Genomic DNA, 21,057 nt, shown 5'->3' on the forward strand with positions numbered 1-21,057 from the left:
CGTGTTGCCTGGTTAACTGCTGAGCGCTGGAGGCGGGGCGCCGGGCGCTGGGGGCCGGGGGTCGGGGATCGGGGGCTGGGGGCTGAGGACTAAGTCGAGCCAGCCGCCCAGGGCATCTGTCCGCGCTGTCGAAGGAGCCTCTGGGCTTGGGGCTGGCCGTTAGAGGGCTACTGCGCTGCTTAACTTGATGGACCTGGGGTATAAAGGCAGGTCTCCTGTTGAGCTAAAAAATTATGGGGTACCAGCTAGGTAGGCAACATAGCGAGAACCCGTGTCCCCCCCCCCCCACACACACACTAGCGGTTATGGGGTACCAGCTAGGTAGGCAACATAGCGACAACCCGTGTCCACACACACACAGTAGGAGTGGTGGCGCGCATCTGTAGTCCCAGCTACTCGGGAGGGTCGAGGTGGGAGGATCGCTTGAACCCGGGAAGCGGAGGTTGCAGTGAGACGAGATCGCGCCACTGCACTCCAGCCTGGGCGACAGAGGAAGACTTCGTCTCAAAACAAAAACATCATGGGGAATAAGGCAAGTGCCTCCAGCGCCTCCTTCTGCTTGGTCTACATTTTGGGGTGTCGCTACTCTTGTTTGAGGAGGTGATTAGGACAAACTGTGTGGCTGCCAAGGTGGCCTTTGGAGAAGGGAACAGCTCGGGATGGAGGCGAGACGGAGGCGGGGCTGTCTGCAGCTGTTCCTGGCCCCCGGGGCAGAGGGCGCCTGAGAAGTTGTAGGGTCTCTCATAATCCCTCAGCGCAGCTCTCTCTCGCCCCTCCAGTGCGAAGTACGGATTCACACATTTTTGGAGACCTGTTCTCTTGGGGTCTGACTCCATCTTTCAGGAAGACTGCACCATGTTTAAGTAAGGAACTGTGAATGCTTACTTAAACCATGTTTAAGTAAGGACCTGTCATTCCACTCCGCTGGTTATTTGGTAGGAGATACAGCCCAGGCTCTCACTGCTGATTAGTGACTCAGCCGCACCACCCAGCGCAAAGCAAAGCGCTGATGCTTAGGAAGGTCCCGTTTGAGGGACACGCTCAGTGGGGGTCACTTTAAGGAACACAAAGAAATCCTCCTTTAAGTCTCCTCTGTGGTTCATGAAAAAGGAAAGAAGCCCTCCATCCTCACCTAGTCTCAACAGATGGCTTGATGAGCAATTATCAGGTACCAGGTGAGTAGTAGGAGACCAATACGACCTCCTTCTATACTATTTAACTTTTGCAAATTTCCTGCTTTCCCCTCATAAAAAAGAATAACAGTGAGTGAAACCCTACATTATTCTTGAGATGATTTTTTTTCATTTTATTGGTATTCCAAAACATTTCCTTCAGTAAGGGTTTATCAAGTGCCTCCTTTAGAACATAGTGGTTATAAGTGCATGGGGTCCTGTATATCCACTCCGGAGAGCTGGTTTGAATTCTGGCTCGCCATCTTTTTTTTTTTTTTTTTTTTCCATTTCTTCTCCTTCTCCTTCTTCTTCCTCCTCCTCCTCTCCTCCTCCTCCTCCTTCTTCTCCTTCCTCTTCCTCTTCTTCCTCTTCTTCCTTCTTCCTTCTTCTTCTTTTTTTTTTTTTTTGATAAAGAAACGAGGGTATTACTCTGTCAGCCAGGCTGAAGTGCAGTGAGTGGCACGATCTCGGCTCACTGCAGCCTCGACCTCCTGGGCTCAAGCGATCCTCCTGCTTCAGCCACCACGCCCCGCAAATTTTTTAAATGTTTTCGAGAGACAGGGTCTCCCTATGTTGCCCAGGCTCTCTGCCACTTTTTTTGCTCTGTGGTTCTGGGCAAACATATTACTTCTTTGAGCCTCACTTTTCCTCATCTCTATATCTGGGGATTCCAATAGTACTAACTTCTTTAGACTGAGCTTTTTGAGGGTGGGGACTGTATCTGTAGTGTTTAGAGTTTAAGATGCATCTAGTATTTACTATTTTGTCTGTCACAGTAAGGACTAAAAATAGCCCTTGAATGTGTGAATTGGGTTGCCATAAGGATTCTGTGAGATAATTCCTGTAAAATGCTTAGCAAAGTGCCCTGCAAAGATAAGTGCTCCGTAGACTTAGCTAGCATTAGTATGTGCCAGGCACTGCCCTAGGAGTTGTGGAGAACAGAATGTGGATCAGACTAAAGGAGAATAAAAAAGAGGAAATAATGCACATAAAATCTATAATACCAAGAACAAAATATTCGGACATGCCATAAGATTGACACAGATAAAATGCTATCAAGCTTAGGAGACTATGTTCAGCTGGGAGGATCAAGAAAGGTTTTGCAGAGAATGTAGTTTTCAAGCTAGGACTTGAAGGATGGCCTAGGAATTAGTGAGAGAAGAGATAGATAAGATACCTGTAAACTGCTTTTACAAAAAGTGTGGTTGGAGTGGGACAGAATTTGGTCCTCTTTATTTTTTATGGATTTCAAGGTTTTAGCACATTCCTCATAGGGTTATTGTATCAAGTAAGTTAATATCTATAAAGTGCATTTATAGTACTTGGTACATAGTAGGTGCTCAATAAATATTAGCTAGTATTATTATCTTAAGCTTTAGCCTGGTCTCCCAAAATATGCTCTCACTTACCCAGTATCATAGCCACACCTCATCTCATTTGTCTCTCTTCCCCATTCTATTTTAGTCATTCCAGTTGAGGCACTACTTTCTTTTTGTCAGGTCAGCTCTTTGAAACTTTTCCCAGTGGTTCCCAGTTGCCACCTCTGTTGCCATAGCCTTAAAAAAAATTTTTTTGTGTACTTTTCCAATTAATTTAAATTACGTGTAGTTATGGTTTCTTCTCTCCCAATAGCCTTTCAACTCCTTGAAGGCAGAAACTGTTCCTTATTTGTCCCTAAACATTCCAGGGCCTGCTAAGTAGGGGGTATTCAATAGACATTTGTTGAAATTACTCTGATTTAATTTTTAAGTTAAATAGACTTCTGTTAGCCCAGATAAAGAGGTGGCTTTGTGGTGGCTCACACCTGTAATCCCAGAAGTTCAGGAGGTTGAGGTGGAAGGATTACTTGAGGCCAGGAGTTTGACAGCAGCCTGGGCAACATAGTGAGACCCCTGTCTCTATTTTTTTAAAAATTAAAAAATTAGCCTGGCATGGTGGCTCATACCTGTAGTCCTAGCTACTCGGGAGGTTGAGATGGGAGGATTGCTTGGGCCCAGGATGTTGAGGATGCAGTGAGCTATGATTGTGCCACTGCCCTCCAGCCAGGGCAGAGTAAGACCCTATCTTAAGAAAAAAAAAAAGAGTTGGCTTTTCTATTAAAAAAACACCTACCTACATGAACTTTAATGAATGTAATGAATATTCAATTGTAACTACATTTTCTCAGAATTTAACGTTTAGAAATTTATGGGAAAGAAGATGCTTGAAATGAAACTGAAAACAAAAGACTCTAAATTAAATCTTTGCATTTGTTTTTATTTTTCTATTTGTAAATATATTTTTATATGTGTATATTTATAATTTTAAAGATTCATCCTGTAAACCACAGATTGAGAGACTTGAGAGATTCCTTTTTATCTTTTTTAAGATTGGCTGGGAATAATGATAGAACATGACCTACCATCAGGCCCCTTGTGGATCAAATACAGCCCACACCAAATGAAAGCCACTGGTGAGAACTGAAAATGGAATTGTAAATGGAGAGAGGGCAACTAATTAGGAATGTGCCTGGTCAACAGAGAAATAGACTGTCAGTATTGACAGAAAAATAAACTATTGGTATGAGTTTTTAATGACTTCTATCTTCACAAGGGTAAATTCACTAATGAGAACAGATGAAAGTTAGTTGTCAGGGTTCTATGTTTTGGAGGAGATGCGTTGGAAGAAGTCTTTAATTGTGAAATGGGGAAAGAGACTGGTGCTGTATTTGGGGCTTTTTGAGGAGAAAAAACAAGTCCAGTGAAGAGCAATGTAAATTCCTTTTCTTTATGTGAAGGGGGCCAAAAAGAGTTAAAAACCCAGGATGCAAAAGTGGGTACTGTGCCAGAGTTAGACAGTGATTTATACTGTACATACCAGAAACTGTATAAATCATTTTATTTGACAAATGGTATTGTTATTTCTCCAGCAGACTTAAGAGCTTTGGAATCATCACAGTTTTGTAAGGTAGTATTACAGACTGAGTCATTAGATCATTCATTTAGCCTGATTACATCAACTCACTGGGTTATTGGGGGAATGAAAGAAACTCATTATCAAAATTGTCATCTTGATGATGTAGATTAAAGAAAATGAATCAAACTTCTGAGAATTAACCTTCACAATCTGTTTAAAATTGACTGGGAGTTAAAAAATTGGTTGCAGAGCAGGAATGATTAAAATCTTGTCATTTTTAAAAGTCAGAGATTAAAGGAATAGTATTTGGAAGATATTTAATATAAACAGTTGAAATTTATGTAGAGGTTTCTTTTGTTTTTTTGTTTTGTTTTGTTTTTTTAAAAGACTTCTTGGCTGGGCGCGGTGGCTCACACCTGTCATCCCAGCACTTTGGGAGGCTGAGATGGGCGGATCACGAGGCCAGGAGATCGAGACCATCCTGGTTAACACGGTGAAACCCCGTCTCTATTAAAAATACAAAAAATTAGCTGGGCGTAGTGGCAGGAGCCTGTAGTCCCAGGGGAGGCTGAGGCAGGAGAACAGCATGAACCTGAGAGGCGGAGCTTGCAATGAGCTAAGATCGTGCCACGCCACTCCAGCCTGGGTGACAGAGCGAGACTCCATCTCAAAAAAAAAAAAAGAAAAAAAAGACTTCTTTATTGAGGTATAACGTACATATGATAAAATTTACCTGTTTTAAGTGTATATTTCAGTATTTTTTGTAAATTTACAGATTTCTCAACATCACCAAAATGCAGTTTTGGAACATTGTCATTACCTGAGAAAAATCCCTAGAGTACACCATATGCAGTCAGTTCTCAGCTCCTGCCTCTGGGCCTAGGTGACCACTCTTCTGCTTGCTGTCTTATGAATTTGCCTTTTCTGGACAATTCATATAGATGGAATCTGATAATATGTGGCCTTTTTTTGCCTGGCTTCTTTTAATTAGCATAATGTTTTTGAGGCTCACACATGTCGTAGCATGTATCAGTACTTCATTCTTTTTTATGATTGAATACTATCCTGTTATATGAATATATTACATTTTGTTTATCCATTTACCGGTTGATGGTCATCTGAAATGTTTCTGGTTTGGGGCTATTTTGACTGATAATGCAGAGTAAGACTTTGTGTGGACACATGTTTTCATTTCTCTTGTGAATACAGACTTGAGCCGCTGCACCCAGACCAGATGTATGATTCATAAGTATTTTCTCCCAGGCTGTGTCATGTATTTCATTTTCTTTTTTTTTTTTTTTTTTTTTTTTTGCTTTTTTTTTATTTTTTATTTTTTATTTTTTTAATTTCTGAAGTATTTATTGATCATTCTTGGGTGTTTCTCGGAGAGGGGGATATGGCAGGGTCATAGGATAATAGTGGAGAGAAGGTCAGGAGATAAACACATGAACAAAGGTCTCTGGTTTTCCTAGGCAGAGGACCCTGCGGCCTTCTGCAGTGTTTGTGCCCCTGAGTACTTGAGATTAGGGAGTGGTGATGACTCTTAAAGAGCATGCTGCCTTCAAGCATCTGTTTAACAAAGCACATCTTGCACCACCCTTAATCCATTTAACCCTGAGTTGACACAGCACATGTTTCAGAGAGCAGGGGGCTGGGGGAAAGGCCATAGATCAACAGCATCCCAAGGCAGAAGAATTTCTCCTAGTCAGAACAAAATGGAGTCTCCTATGCCCACCCCTTTCTACACAGACACAGCAACAATCTGATCTCTCCTTCCTTTCCCCACACTTCCTCCCCTTCTCTTCAACAAAACCGCCATCGTCCTCATGGCCCGCTCCCGATGGTCGCTGTCTCTTCGGAGCTGTTGGGTACACCTCCCAGACAGGGCAGCCAGGCAGAGGCGCTCCTCACCTCCCAGACAGGGCGGCTGGGCAGAGGCGCCCCTCGCTTCCCAGACGGGGCCGCCCGGGCAGAGGCGCTCCTCTCCTCCCAGACGGGGCGGCCGGGCAGAGGCGCTCCTCACTTCCCCGACGGGGCCGCCCGGGCAGAGGCGCTCCTCGCTTCCCAGACGGGGCCGCCCGGGCAGAGGCGCTCCTCAGTTCCTCCCAGACCGGGTGGCAGCCGGGCAGAGGCGCTCCTCACCTCCCAGACGGGGCGGCCGGGCAGAGGCGCTCCTCACTTCCCCGACGGGGCGGCCGATCAGAGGCGCTCCTCACTGGGGCGGCCGAGCAGAGGCGCTCCTCACTTCCCAGAGGGGGCGGCCGGGCAGAGGCGCTCCTCACTTCCCAGACGGGGCGGCCGGGCAGAGACGCTCCTCACTTCCTCCCAGATGGGGTGGCGGCCAGGCAGAGGCGCTCCTCACCTCCCAGACAGGGCGGCCGGGCAGAGGCGCTCCTCACTTCCCAGACTGGGCGGCCGGGCAGAGGAGCTCCTCACCTCCTAGACGGGGCGACCAGGCAGAGGCGCTCCTCACTTCCCAGACGGTGTGGCGGCTGGGCAGAGGTGCTCCTCCCTTCCCAGATGGGGCAGCCAGGCAGAGGCGCTCCTCACTTCCCAGACGGTGTGGCGGCCGGGCAGAGGTGCTCCTCCGTTCCCAGATGGGGCAGCCAGGCAGAGGCGCTCCTCACTTCCCAGACGGTGTGGCGGCCGGGCAGAGGTGCTCCTCCCTTCCCAGATGGGGCAGCCAGGCAGAGGCGCTCCTCACTTCCTCCCAGAAGGGGTGGCGGCCAGGCAGAGGCGCTCCTCACTTCCCAGAGGGGGCGGCCGGGCAGAGGTGCTCCTCACTTCCTCCCAGATGGGGTGGCAGCCGGGCAGAGGCACTCCTCACCTCCCAGACGGGGCGGCCGGGCAGAGGTGCTCCTCATCTCCCAGACGGGGCGGCCGGGCAGAGGTGCTCCTCATCTCCCAGACGGGGCAGCCGGGCAGAGGTGCTCCTCACTTCCTCCCAGACGGGGTGACGGCCGGGCAGAGGCACTCCTCACCTCCCAGACGGGGCGGCCGGGCAGAGGCGCTCCTCACCTCCCAGACGGATTGGTCAGGCAGAGGCGCTCCTCACTTCCCATATGGGGTGGCGGCCGGGCAGAGGCGCTCCTCACTTCCCAGATGGGGCAGCCGGGCAGAGGTGCTCCTCACTTCCTCCCAGACGGGGTGGCAGCCGGGCAGAGGCGCTCCTCACCTCCCAGACGGGGTGGCCGGGCAGAGGCGCTCCTCCCTTCCCAGACGGAGTGGCCAGGCAGAGGCGCTCCTCACCTCCCAGAGTGGGCGGCCGGGCAGAGGTGCTCCTCACTTCCTCCCAGACGGGGTGGCGGCCAGGCAGAGGCGCTCCTCACCTCCCAGACGGGGCGGCCGGGCAGAGGTGCTCCTCACTTCCTCCCAGACGGGGTGGCGGCCAGGCAGAGGCGCTCCTCACCTCCCAGACGGGGCGGCCGGGCAGAGGTGCTCCTCACTTCCTCCCAGACGGGGTGGCGGCCAGGCAGAGGCACTCCTCACCTCCCAGAGTGGGCGGCCGGGCAGAGGCGCTCCTCACTTCCCAGAGTGGGCGGCCGGGCAGAGGCGCTCCTCACTTCCCAGAGTGGGCGGCCGGGCAGAGGCGCTCCTCACTTCCCATAGGGGGCGGCAGCCGGGCAGAGGCGCTCCTCACTTCCCAGATGGGGCAGCTGGGCAGAGGTGCTCCTCACTTCCTCCCAGACGGGGTGGCGGCCAGGCAGAGGCGCTCCTCACCTCCCAGACAGGGCGGCCGGGCAGAGGCACTCCTCACCTCCCAGACGGGGCGGCTGGGCAGAGGCGCTCCTCACCTCCCAGAAGGGGCGGCTGGGCAGAGGCGCTCCTCACTGCCCATATGGGGTGGCAGCCGGGCAGAGGCGCTCCTCACTTCCCAGACGGGGTGGCGGCCAGGTAGAGGCGCTCCTCACTTCCCAGATGGGGCAACAGGGCAGAGGCGCTCCTCACTTCCTCCCAGACGGGGCGGCCGGGCAGAGGTGCTCCTCATCTCCCAGACGGGGCAGCCAGGCAGAGGCGCTCCTCACTTCCTCCCAGACGGGGTGGCAGCCGGGCAGAGGCGCTCCTCACATCCCAGATGATGGGCGGCCAGGCAGAGGCGCTCCTCACTTCCCAGATAGGGCGGCCGGGCAGAGGGGCTCCTCACATCCCAGACGATGGGCGGCCAGGCAGAGACGCTCCTCACTTCCTAGACGGGGTGGCGGTGGGGCAGAGGCTGTAATCTTAGCACTTTAAGAGGCCAAGGCAGGAGGCTGGTAGGTGGAGGTTGCAGAGAGCCGAGATCACACCACTGCACTCCAGCCTGAGCACCATTGAGCATTGAGTTAGCGAGACTCCGTCTGCAATCCCAGCACCTCGGGAGGCCGAGGCAGGCAGATCACTCGAGGCCAGGAGCTGGGGACCAGCCCGGTCAACACGGCGAAACCCCGTCTCCACCAAAAATACAAAAACCATTCAGGCGTGGCGGCGCGCGCCTGCAATCCCAGGCACTCGGCAGGCCAAGGCAGGAGAGTCACAGGAGCCCGAGGCAGGGAGGTTGCAGCAAGCCGAGATCCCGGCAGTACAGTCCAGCTTCGGCAACAGAGGGAGACTGAAAAAAGAAGGAGAGGGAGACCGAAAAAAGAGGGGAGAGGGAGAGGGAGAGGGAGAGGGAGAGGGAGAGGGAGAGGGAGAGGGAGAGGGAGAGGGAGAGCTATTTCATTTTCTTAATGGTGTAATTTGAAGTACAAACATTTAAAGTTTTGATGAACTCTAACTTATTAATTTTTTTCCTTTATAAATTGTGCTTTTGGTGTTATATCTAAGAAATCTTTGCCTAACCTAAGGTGATGAAAATTTTTTTTGAAGACTTTTTTCTATGTTTCCTCCTAATAGTTGTATATTTTAGTTTTTACATTTAACTCTATACCATTTTACATTAATTTTTATGTGCATTATGAGGTAAGGGTCTAGATTCATTTCTTTTCATGCAGATGTTCAATTTTCTCAGTATCATTTGTATAAAAGACTGTCCTTTTCTCATTAAATTCCCTTGGCAACTTTGTCAAAAATCAATTCACCATAAATGTAAGAGTTAGCTTTTAGACTTTAAATTATGTTCTATTGATCTATATGTCTGTCCTTATGCTATATCATACTGTATTGATTATTGTAGTTTTGTAGTAAGTTTGGAAATTGGGAAGTATATCAACTATGTTCTTCATTTTCAAAATTATTTTTATGTTCTAGTACAGTCATATTTCCATAAAATTTAAATTCAGTTTGTCAACTTCTGTGTAACAACTGTTGATGTTTTGATAGAGATTATATTGAATTCACAGATTAATTGAGGACGAATTGCAATATTAACAATATTGGGTTTTTGAATTTATGAACATGGAATGTCTGTCCATTTATTTCAGTTTTCTTCATTTTTTTACTAATGTTGTGTAGTGATTAGTGTACATGTTGCACTTCTTTTAACAAATTTATTAAGTATTTTTATGCTGTTGTGAATGAAATTGTTTTCTCAATTTCATTTTCAGATGAAATTATTGCTAGTGTATAGAAATATGGTTGACTTTTTCATATTGATATTGTATCCTGTAACCTTGTTAAACTCATTTACTTGTTCTAAGAATTTTTTTGTGGATTCTTTAGGATTTTCTATATACTGGATCAGATCTTCTGTGAATAAAGAAAGGCTAACTTTTTTCTTTTCAATCAGGATTTCTTTTTCTTGCCTAATTGCACTGGCTAGAACCTCTAGTACAATGTTGAATAGAAGTGGCAAAGGGAACATCTTTGCCTTGTTCCCAATTTTAGAGGCAGAACATTTAGCCTTTTACCGTTAGGTATGATATTTGTTTTTTTGTAGATACTCTTTATTAGGTTAAGGAAGTTCTCATCTCTCTTAAAAAAATTATTTTTAATTAGCTTCTTCAGGTTGAGAAGAAATTTCCTTCTATTCCTAGTTTAGTGAAAGTTTTTATCATGAATGATTGTTGAAGTTTGTCAGATGTTTTTTGTACATCCATTGTGATGTGATCATGTGGTTTTTATTTTTTATTCTATTAACATGTGTTGAATGAATTGATTTTTGGATATTAAGCCAATCTTTTGTTGTTGAATTTGGTTTGCTAGTATTTTACTGAGGATTTTTCTGTGTATATTCATGAGGGATATTGAGCTCTAGTTTTCTTGTTTGTGGTCTTTGTCTCTTTTGGTATTAGGATAATATTGGCCATATAGAATGATTTAGGAATGTTCTATTTCTTGGAAGAGTGTGTAGAATTGGTATTATTCTTAAGCATTTAATTAAAACCATCTGGGCCTGGGCTTTACTTTGTGGGAAGATTTTTAATTACTAATTCAACTTTTTTCCTTGTTTTAGGTCTACTTATATTTTCTATTCCTCTTTTTTTTTTTTTTTTTTTTGAGACAAAGTCTCACTCCTGTTGCCCAGGCTGGAGTGCCGTGGCATAATCACAGCTCACTACAGCCTCAGCTTCCTGGGCTCAGGTGATTCTCCCACCTTAGCCTCTCGAGTAGCTGGGACTACAGGAGTGCATCACCACCAGGCCCACCTAATTTTTTTGGTACTTTTTTTAGTAGAGATGGGGTTTTGCCATGTTGCCCAGGCTGGTCTTGAACTCCTGAACTCAAGTGATCTTCTATTCCATCTTGAGTCAGTTTCAATACTTGGTGTCTAAGAACTTGCCCATTCACTTAAGTTGTCTAATTTGTTGACAAAAAGCTATTGGTAATATTCCCTCACTATCTTTTTTATTTCTTTAAGATCTGATTATGGTAATCTGTGCCTCGTCTCTCTTGCTTTTTTTTTTTTTTTTTTTTTTTTTTAATAACATCTTGGTCAGTCTAGTTAAAGTTTTGTCAACTTTTAATATCCGTTGTTTTTCTTTTGAGAGAGTCTCACTCTGTCACCCAGGCTGGAATGCAGTAGTGCAATCTCAGCTCACTACAATCTCCGCCTCCCAGGTTCAAGTGATTGGTTCTCCTGCCTAATCCACCCAAGTAACAGGGATTACAGGTGCATGCCACTACACCAGACTAATTTTTGTATATTTAGTAGAGACAGGGTTTCACCATGTTGGCCTATGCTGGAGTGAAACTCTGTCTCAAAAAATAAATAAATAAATAAAATTTTAAAAAATACAGATGGCCAGGCGTGGTGGCTCATGCCTGTAATCCCAGCACTTTGGGAAGCTGAGGTGGGTGGATCATGAGGTCAAGAGATTGAGACCATCCTGGCCAACATGGTGAAGCCCTGTCTCTACTAAAAATACAAAAATTAGCTCGGTGTGGTGGCGCACGCCTGTAGTCCCAGTTACTCGGGAGGCTGAGGCAGGATAATTGCTTGAATCTGGGAGGTGGAGGTTGCAGTGAGCCGCGATCGCAGCACTGCGATCAAATGTAAATTCAACCATCTCGATAATAGTGTTAAATGTGAATGGTCTCAACAGCCCATTCTATAAGCAGAGATTGTCTGACTGGCTTAGATCCAACTGTCTGTCTACAAGAAACACAACTTATAGTCAAACACATAAATGAGTTGAAAGTTAAAGGTTAAAAAAAGATATACCGTGTAAACTATAAGCATAATATTGCTGGAGTAAAGAAACAGAATCCTGCAGACACCTTAACTGTAGTCCAGTGAAAGCCATTTCAGACATCTGACTTCCAGAACCTTAAGATAATAAACTTGTGTTGCTTTAAGCGTCTCCCCTTGCCAAAAAAAGATTGCTGAGGTAAAAGTATTAACATCAGACAAAATAGACTTGAAGACAAGAAATATCACTAGACAAAGTGGGGCATATCAAAATCATAAAAATTACAAATCATTATATCTGGAAGATATAGCACTTGCAAATGTACATGACCCTAACAACACAGCCTCAAAATACCAAAGCAAAAACTGACAAAATTCAAGCAAGAAATAGACAATTCAACAGTGGTAGTTGGAGACTTCAACACCTCACTCTTTTTTTTTTTTTTGAGATGGAGTCTCACTCTGTCACCTACACTGGAGTGCAGTGGTATGATCTCAGCTCACTGCAACTTCTGCCTCCTGGGTTCAAGTGATTCTCCTGCCTCAGCCTCCTGAGTAGCTGGGATTACAGGCGCGTGCCACCACACCGGCTACTTTTTGTATTTTTAATAGAGACAGGGTTTCACCATGTTGGTCAGGCTGGTCTTGAACTCCTGACCTCATGATTCGCCCGCCTCAGCCTCCCAAAGTGCTGGGATTACAGGCATGAGCCACTGTGCCCAGCCTAGTCCTCAGTCTTAATAACTGATAGAACAAACAGAAAATCAGCAAAGATATAGAAGGCTAAACGATACTGTCAGCCACCTTGACACCTATAGGAAACTCCATCCAACAATAGCACAATACACATTCTTGTCAAATACTCCCAGAACATTCTCCAAAACAGACCATTATTAGGTCATAAAACAAGTCTCAATGAATTTAAAAGGACTGAAATCATACCAGGTATGTTCTCTACCCACAATAGAATTAAATTAGAAATCAACAATAGAGAATTTGGGGAATCTACAAATATTTGCAAATTAAACAACATATAGGTGAATAATCCATGGGTCATAGACTAAATCACAGGGGAAATTAGGAAATGTTTTGAACTGAAAGGAAACAAAGATATGATATATCAAAATGTATGAGAGGCAGCTAAAATTGTGATTAGAGGGAAGTGCCAAGCTTTAGATGTCTATATTAGAAAAGAATATAGGTCAAATCAATAACCTAAGTTTCTACCTTAAGAAACTAGGAGCCGGGCATGGTGGCTCATGCTTGTAATCCCAGCACTTTGGGAGGCTGAGGTGGGCAGATCAGTTGAGGTCAGGAGTTTGAGACCAGCCTGGCCAACATGGTGAAACCCTGTCTCTACTAAAAATACAAAAATTAGCCAGATGTGGTGGCACGCACCTGTAATCCCAGCTACTCGGGAGGCTGAGGCAGGAGAATCGCTTGAACCTGGGAGGTGGAGGTTGCAGTGAGCCGAGATTGTACCACTGCACTCCAGCCTGGGCAACAGAGCAAGACTCCATCTCAAAAAAAAAAAAAAAAAAAAAAAGAAAAAGAAAAACTAGGAAAAGAAGAACAAACTAAACTGAAAGGAAGCAGGAGGAAGGGTATAATGATGATCAGGTAGAAATCAATAAAATACAAAGTAGAAAAATAGAGAAAAATCAATGAAACCAACAGTTGGTTCTTTGAAAAGATATTAAAATTTGGGCCAGTTGCGGTGGCTCACGCCTGTAATCCCAGCACTTTGGGAGGCCAAGGTGGACGGATCAGTTAAGGTCAGGAGTTCAAGACCAAGGTTTCACTCTTGTTGCCTAGGCTGGAGTGCAATGGCATGATCTCGGCTCACTGCAACCTCTACCTTCCAGATTCAAGTGATTCTCCTGCCTCAGCTGCTCGAGTAGCTGGGGTTACAGGTGCCCACCACTATGCCCGGCTAATTTTTTTGTATTTTTAGTAGAGAGAGGGTTTCACCATATTGGCCATGCTGGTTTTGAACTCCTGACCTCAGGTGATCTACCCACCTCGGCCTCCCAAAGTGCTGGGATTACAGGCATGAGCCACCGCGCCCGGCCTTTAAAAAAATTTTTTTAGTGATTGTTCTAGGAATTAGAATGTGCATCTTTATTTGTCACAATCTACTTCTTTCTTCTTCTTTTTTTTTTTGAGACAGGGTCTTGCTCTGCCACCCAGGCTGGACTGCAATGGTGCAAGTGTGGCTCACTGTTGCCTCCACCTCCTAGGCTCAAGTGATCCCCCCAACTCAACCTCCTGAGTAGCTGGGACCACAGGCGCACGCCAACACGCCTGGCTATTTTTTTTTTTTTTTTTGAGATGGAGTCTCACTCTGTCGCCCAGGCTGGAGTGCAGTGGCACGATCTTGGGCACTGCAAGCTCCACCTCCCGGGTTCATGTCATTCTCCTGCCTCAGCCTCCTGAGTAGCTGGGACTACAGACACCACCACCACACCCAGCTAATTTTTTTTTTTTTTTTGTATTCTTAGTAGAGACGGGGTTTCACCGTGTTAGCCAGGACGGTCTCGAACTCCTGACCTTGTGATCCACTCGCCTCGGCCTCCCAAAGTGTTGGGATTACAGGCGTGAGCCACTGTGCCAGGCCAATTTTTATATTTTTTATAGAGATGGTGTCTCACCATGTTGCCCAGGCTGGCCTCTAACTCCTGGGCTCAAACAGTCCACCCACCTCGGCCTCCTAAAGTGGTGAGATTACAGGTGTGAGCCACCATGACTGGCCACAATCTACTGATTGATATAAACTTAATTTAGGTAAAATATAGACACTTCTGTCCAATATAACTCCATATCCCCCCTTCTCATGCTGTTATATTACATTCATATATGTTACAGATCCAACAAGACAGTGTTGTAATTATTGCTTTATATGCTCTTATGACTTTTAAAGAAGTTACGAGAAAAAATGAGAAACATATGTATGGAGTCCTTTATATTAACCAACATATTTACTATTTCTGATGTTCTACATTCCTCTCTGTAGATTTGAGTAACTCTAAAATCACTTTCCATCAGCCTGAAAAACTTCCTTCAATATTTCTTGTAAGGCAAGCTGCCAACAACAAATTTTTTCAGCCTTTATCAACTGTCTTTATTTCACCTTCACATTTAAAGGCTATAAGGCTATTTTTGCTGGATATAAAATTTTTAGTTGGCGGATTTTTTTCCTTTAAACACTTTGATCCCTGCTTTCTTAGTCTCTGTTGTTTCTGATAAAAAGTCATCTGTTAATTTGATTGTGGTTTCTTTGTAAATGATGATCCACTTTTCTCTGCTGCTTACAAGATTTTCTCTTTGTGTTTGCCTTTCAACGGTTTAACCTTGGTGTTTCTAGGTATGGACCTCTTTGTGTTTATGGTACTTGGAGTTCTTTTGATCTTCTTGGATGTGTAGATTTGTTTTTCCTCAAATTTATGAAGTTTTCAGCCATTTTTTTCTTTAATATTTTTTTCGTCCCTTTCTCTTTCTCTTCTTTTTCTGGGACTCTCCTTATACATATGTTAGTATGTTTGGTGGTATCTCTCAAATCTCTGAGGCTTGTTCATTTTTCTTCATTCTTTTTCTTTTCTTTTCTTCAAATTGTATAATCTCTATTGATCTATCTATCTTCCAGTTTACTGATTCTTTTTCTGTAATCTGAAATTTGCTCTTGAGCCCCTCTAGTGAATTTTCATTTCAATTATTTTATTTTCACTCCATAATTTGTTTGTTTTGTTTTATAATTTATTTTTATTGATATTCTATATTGTCACTGTTGCCATACTTTAATTTTTAAAATTTGGTTTTCTTTAGTTCTTTGAACATATTTACAACAGCTGCCTTGAAGTCTGTCTGCTAAGTCTAACATTTGGGCCCCTACAGAAAAAGTTTCCATTAACTGCACCTTTTTCTGTATATGGGCCCCACTTTTTGTTTGTTTGTATGTCTGCAATTTTTTGTTGAAAACTGAACATTTTAGATCAGAGGTCAACAATTTATTTCTATAAATGACTGGATAGAAAATATTTTAGGCTTTGTAGTCAATGTGGTCTCTATTGTAATGCAAAAGTAGCCATAGACAATATGTAAATGAATGAAAGTAGATGTCTTCCAATAAATCTTTATTTAAAAAAGAAGCAGTAGGCCATAATTGGGCCATGGGCTGTAGTTTGCTGATCGCTGTTTTAAATAATGTATGATGGCAACTCCAGATTCTGATTTCCACCCCTACCTAAGGATTGTTGATATTGCTGCTGTTTGTTGGTTTATTTGTTTAGTGAGTTAACAGGGCTGATTCTGTAGTCTTTCTTTCATGTAGTGTGTAGCTACTGACATCTCTCCTTAATTTTTTCCTTTCTAATTCTTGTTTTTATTTTATTTTACTTTATTTTATTTTATTTTTTATTAGATGGGGTCTCACTATGTTGTGTAGGCTGGACTCGAATTCCTGCACTGAAGCAGTTGTCCCTCCTCAGCCTCTTGAGTAGCTGGGACTACAGATGTGTGCTGCTGTGCCCAATTTGGTTTTATTTTTAAGTCTCTTTCCTAGGAATTGCCCCTGGGTCAACATAGCTAGTGGTCAGCTAATAACTGGGAAGAGATTGTACTTAAACATCTTGAGCCTAGTAAGGCTCTACTGTTTGCTAATTAATCTGTGTATAGTTTGGGGAACACATTTAAAGTTCAGTCAAGGCCATGTGGCTATGGCTTATGCCTATAATTCAAGTGCTTTAGGAGGCTGTGACAGGAAGACTGCATGAGACCAACAGCTTGAGGCCAGCCCAGGTAACACAGCAAGGCCCTGTCTTCGCAAGAAATTTTTAAAAAATTAGCTGGGCATGGTGGTGCGTGCCTGTAGTCCTAACTGTGGGAGGATTGCTGGAGCCTAGGAGTTCAAGGTTATAGTGAGCTGTAATTGTGCCACTGTGCTCCAGCCTGAGCAACTGTGTGAGACCCTATCTCTAAAAAAACAAGAACAAAGAGATAGAGTTCAGTCAAGTCTGCCCCAATTTTATTTCTATGTATGCAAGGCTTCACATTCAGCCATTGAAATCTGTAGCCCACTGTGGTCTCTCCTGGGCATGTGCATAACCATGCACTTGTACACAGCCTTCCAGACCACCAAGGGTATCAGGTTCCACTATGGCTGTCTTTTTCCCTAGATCTGCCTCATAAATTTCTGGCTGGTCTGTTACTTTTCCCAACTAAAACTACAGTTTCAACCAGCAATGATATTGACTTTCCCTGATCATTTACTACCAAGATCACATGTTTCTGACAATGTCCTATGCACCAAATTACATTTCAGAGCTGCTGATTTTCATGGATTTTACTGTCCTTATAGAACTACTACGTTGGAGCTGGGGGTAGGGAGTGTAGGGATTACAAACCTCAAAATACCATAGATTCATATTTTTCTTACCAAGGTTCAATAGTTTGATTTTTTTCCTTTATAAATGCTTTTTAATTTGTCATGTGCCTCTGGTTAGTTAGTTAGTTTATTTGTTTGTTTGAGATGGAGTCGTGCTCTGTTGCCCAGGCTGGAGTGCAGTGGCGCAATCTCTGCTCACTGTAACCTCTGCCTCCTGGGTTCAAGTGATTCTCCTGCCTCAGCCTCCAGAGTAGCTGGGACTACAGGCATGCACCACCACACTCGGCCAGTTTTTTTTTGTTTGTTTGTTTTTGTTTTTGTTTTTGTATTTTTTGTAGAGATGGGCTTTGCCATGTTGGCCAGGCTGGTCTTGAACTGCTGACCTCGGGTGATCCACCCGCCTTGGCCTCCCAAAGTGCTGGGATTACAGGCATGAGCCACCGAGCCCAGTCTGTTTTCAAAATCCTGAAATGATTGTTTTAACAGTTTTGTACAGATGCTCCTTGACTTAGGAAGGAGTTACATCCTGATAAACTCATTTTAAGTTGAAAATATTGTAAGTCAAAAATGCGTTTAATACACCTATCTGCAAACATCGTATCTTAGCATAGCCTACCTTAAACATGTTCAGAACACTCACATTAGCCTAAGGTTGGGCAAAATCATCTAACACAAAGCCTATTTTATAATAAAGTGTTGAATATCTCATGTAATTTATTGAATGCTGTACTGAAAGTGAAAAACAGAATGGTTGTGTGGGTATTCAACATATGGTTTCCACTGAATGTATATTGCTTTCGCACCATCATAAAGTTGAAAAAACTGAAGTCAAATCTTTATAAGTCAGAGACTACCTGTACAGTTTTATTGCGGCTTTATGTTAAACGATTTGCCAGCCTCCTCACTATGCCATTCTGGAAGTGTTCCTTGTGTAGAGTTTTAGTAACCTAAAAAAGGTCACAGTATTTCCCGACAGATCCAGCAGTTTTCAAAAATTAATATATTCCAATTCCTGTTCCCTTCCAATTTTATATTCCTCCTAAACTTTTTGTGATATAATTCTGGACTCTCTTAAGGCTTACTTTTATATATTATTTTAGGATAAAGCTTATATTTATTCCTTCCATCAATATTTATTTATTTGTTCCATGGACATTTATTAAACCTCTGCTGTGCATTGATACTGGAATGTATTTCCACTCCAGGAAGCTCTAACAAGTAGAGTAGGTAGCCAAATCTCCAGGGTTAGTATTATACCAGTTCTAGAGAAAATTTTATATCTCCTAGCTTGTACTAAGTTTACCTAATTATAATTATAGGTATACTCTATTTAAGAAATGTAAGTTATACTGTGATTATATTACTGTTTGCATTCAAGTATTTATATCCCTCAGTTTTGTGACTTCTTTTTCCAGTCATATACCATGTCCTCCACATTTTTTTTCCAATTTCTAAAATTGTGGTAAAATACACATAAAATAGGCCGGTCATGGTGGTTCATACCTGTAATTCGAGCACTTTGGGAGCCCGAGATGGGAGGATCTCTTGAGGCCAGAAGTTCAAGACCAGCCTGGTCAACATAGCGAGACCCCATCTCTAAAAGAATAAATCTTTCTTTAACAAAAAATAAAAATAAAAAATAAAAAAACACACAAAATAAAATATAGTTTTCTAAGCATTTTTAAGTGTATACTTCAGTGGTATTAAATATATTCAAAATGTTGTGCAACTATCACCACCATCCATCTCTATACTTCTTTTCATCTTGTAAAACTGAAACTCTGTACTCATTAAACAATAATTCTCTATTCTTCCCTACTCCCAGCCCCTGGAAGCCACCAATCTGTCTTCTGTCTTTATGATTTTGACTACTATAAGTACCTCATATAAGTGTACTCATACACTATTTTTCTTCTCGTGACTGGCTTATTTCATTTAGTATAATGTCGTAAAGTTTCATCCATGTTGTAGTATATTGCGGAATGTCCATCCATTTAAAAAAAAATTTTTTTTTATACTTTAAGTTCTATGGTACATGTGCACAACATGCAGGTTTGTTACATATGTATACGTGTGCCATGTTGGTGTGCTGCACCCATTAACTCGTCATTTACATTAGGTATATCTCCTAATGCTATCCCTTCTCCCCCGCCCCACCCCATGACAGGCCCTGGTGTGTGATGTTCCCCTTCCTGTGTCCAAGTGTGTCCAAGTGTTCTCGTTGCTCAATTCCCACCTATGAGTGAGAACATGTGGTGTTTGGTTTTTTTGTCCTTGTGATAGTTTGCTGAGAATGATGGTTTCCAGCTTCATCCGTGTCCCTACAAAGGACATGAACTCATCATTTTTTATGGCTGCATAGTATTCCATGGTGTATATGTGCCACATTTTCTTAATCCAGTCTATCATTGATGGACATTTGGCTTGGTTCCAAGTCTTTGCTATTGTGAATAGTGCCGCAATAAACATACGTGTGCATGTGTTTTTATAGCAGCATGATTTATAATCCTTTGGGTATATACCCAGTAATGGGATCAGTGGGTCAAGTGGTATTTCTAGTTCTAGATCCTTGAGGAATCGCCGCACTCTCTTCTACAATGGTTGAACTAGTTTACAGTCCCACCAACAGTGTAAAAGTGTTCCTATTTCTCCACATCCTCTCCAGCACCTGTTGTTTCCTGACTTTTTAATGACCGCCATTCTAACTGGTATGAGATGGTATCTCATTGTGGTTTTTATTTGCATTTCTCTGATGGCCAGTGATGGTGAGCATTTTTTGATGTGTCTGTTGGCTGCATAAATGTCTTCTTTTGGGAAGTGTCTGTTCATATCCTTCGCCCACTTTTTGATGGGGTTTTTTTTCCTTGTAAATTTGTTGAGTTCTTTGAAGATTCTGGATATTAGCCCTTTGTCAGATGAGTAGATTGCAAAAATGTTCTCCCATTCTGTAGGTTGTCTGTTCACTCTGATGGTAGTTTCTTTTGCTGTGCAGAAGCTCTTTAGTTTAATTAGATCCCATTTGTCAATTTTGGCTTTTGTTGCCATTGCTTTTGGTGTTTTAGATATGAAGTCCTTGCCTATGCCTATGTCCTGAATGGTATTGCCTAGGTTTTCTTCTAGGGTTTTTATGGTTTTAGGTTAAACATTTAAGTCTTTAATCCATCTTGAATTAATTTTTGTATAAGGTGTAAGGAAGGGATCCAGTTTCAGCTTTCTACATATGGCTAGCAAGTTTTCCCGGCACCATTTATTAAATAGGGAATCCTTTCCCCATTTCTTGTTTTTGTCAGGTTCGTCAAAATCAGATGGTTGTAGATGTCTGGTATTATTTCTGAGAGCTCTGTTCTGTTCCATTGGTCTATATCTCTGTTTTGGTACCAGTACCATGCTGTTTTGTTTACTGTAGCCTTGTAGTATAGTTTGAAGTCAGGTAGCATGATGCCTCCAGCTTTGTTCTTTTGGCTTAGGATTGACTTGGCAATGCAGGCTCTTTTTTGGTTCCATATGAACTTTAAAGTAGTTTTTTCCAATTCTGTGAAGAAAGTCATTGGTAGCTTGATGGGGATGGCATTGAATCTATAAATTACCTTGGGTAGTATGGCCATTTTCACAATATTGATTCTTCCTATCCATGAGCATGGAATGTTCTTCCATTTGTTTGTGTCCTCTTTTATTTTGTTGAGCAATGGTTTGTAGTTCTCCTTGAAGAGGTCCTTCACATCCCTAGTAAGTTGGATTCCTAGGTATTTTATTCTCTTTGAAGCTGTTTCAGGAAATGTGTACAGCTGCCTGCCATGGGAGTGGGGCATGGGTAGCGTCTACTACACTAAGAGCCGAAATTGACCAAAATTAACCACAATTTAGGTCCAAGCCTTTTCCTGGAAGTCACAAACCTTCAATAGACTCCAGAGTTCCCAAATAATTACATCAGACAGATGCTGCTGTGCAAATGTTGTCTAGCTGCGGAGAGACATTCCTGTGGCTTCCTACTCCACCAGAATGCTCTCTCCTTCTCCACATTTTGTGCAGAGAACATAACTGGCCTCCATACAAAGTTTATTTTT

At 43.5% G+C, this 21,057-nt stretch overlaps 1 protein-coding gene across 3 annotated transcripts in view; it reads left to right on the plus strand.

The window, feature by feature from the left end:
* The first annotated feature begins 37 nt into the window (after nucleotides 1–37).
* DENND2B (DENN domain containing 2B) overlaps nucleotides 38–21,057 on the plus strand; it is a 210,858-nt gene continuing 189,838 nt past the window's right edge. For 2 of the 3 annotated variants that reach the window (XM_063671942.1, XM_063671946.1), the window contains exon 1: nucleotides 305–1,175. The gene's annotated coding sequence lies outside the window, so the exon portion shown is untranslated. Of the gene's footprint in view, nucleotides 1,176–21,057 lie in introns of all 3 variants that reach the window. The other variant, XM_063671943.1, reaches the window with a different exon arrangement.

This window comes from Pongo pygmaeus, chromosome 9 (genome assembly GCF_028885625.2).
Source record: "Pongo pygmaeus isolate AG05252 chromosome 9, NHGRI_mPonPyg2-v2.0_pri, whole genome shotgun sequence".
NCBI classification, from domain to species: Eukaryota; Metazoa; Chordata; class Mammalia; order Primates; family Hominidae; genus Pongo; species Pongo pygmaeus.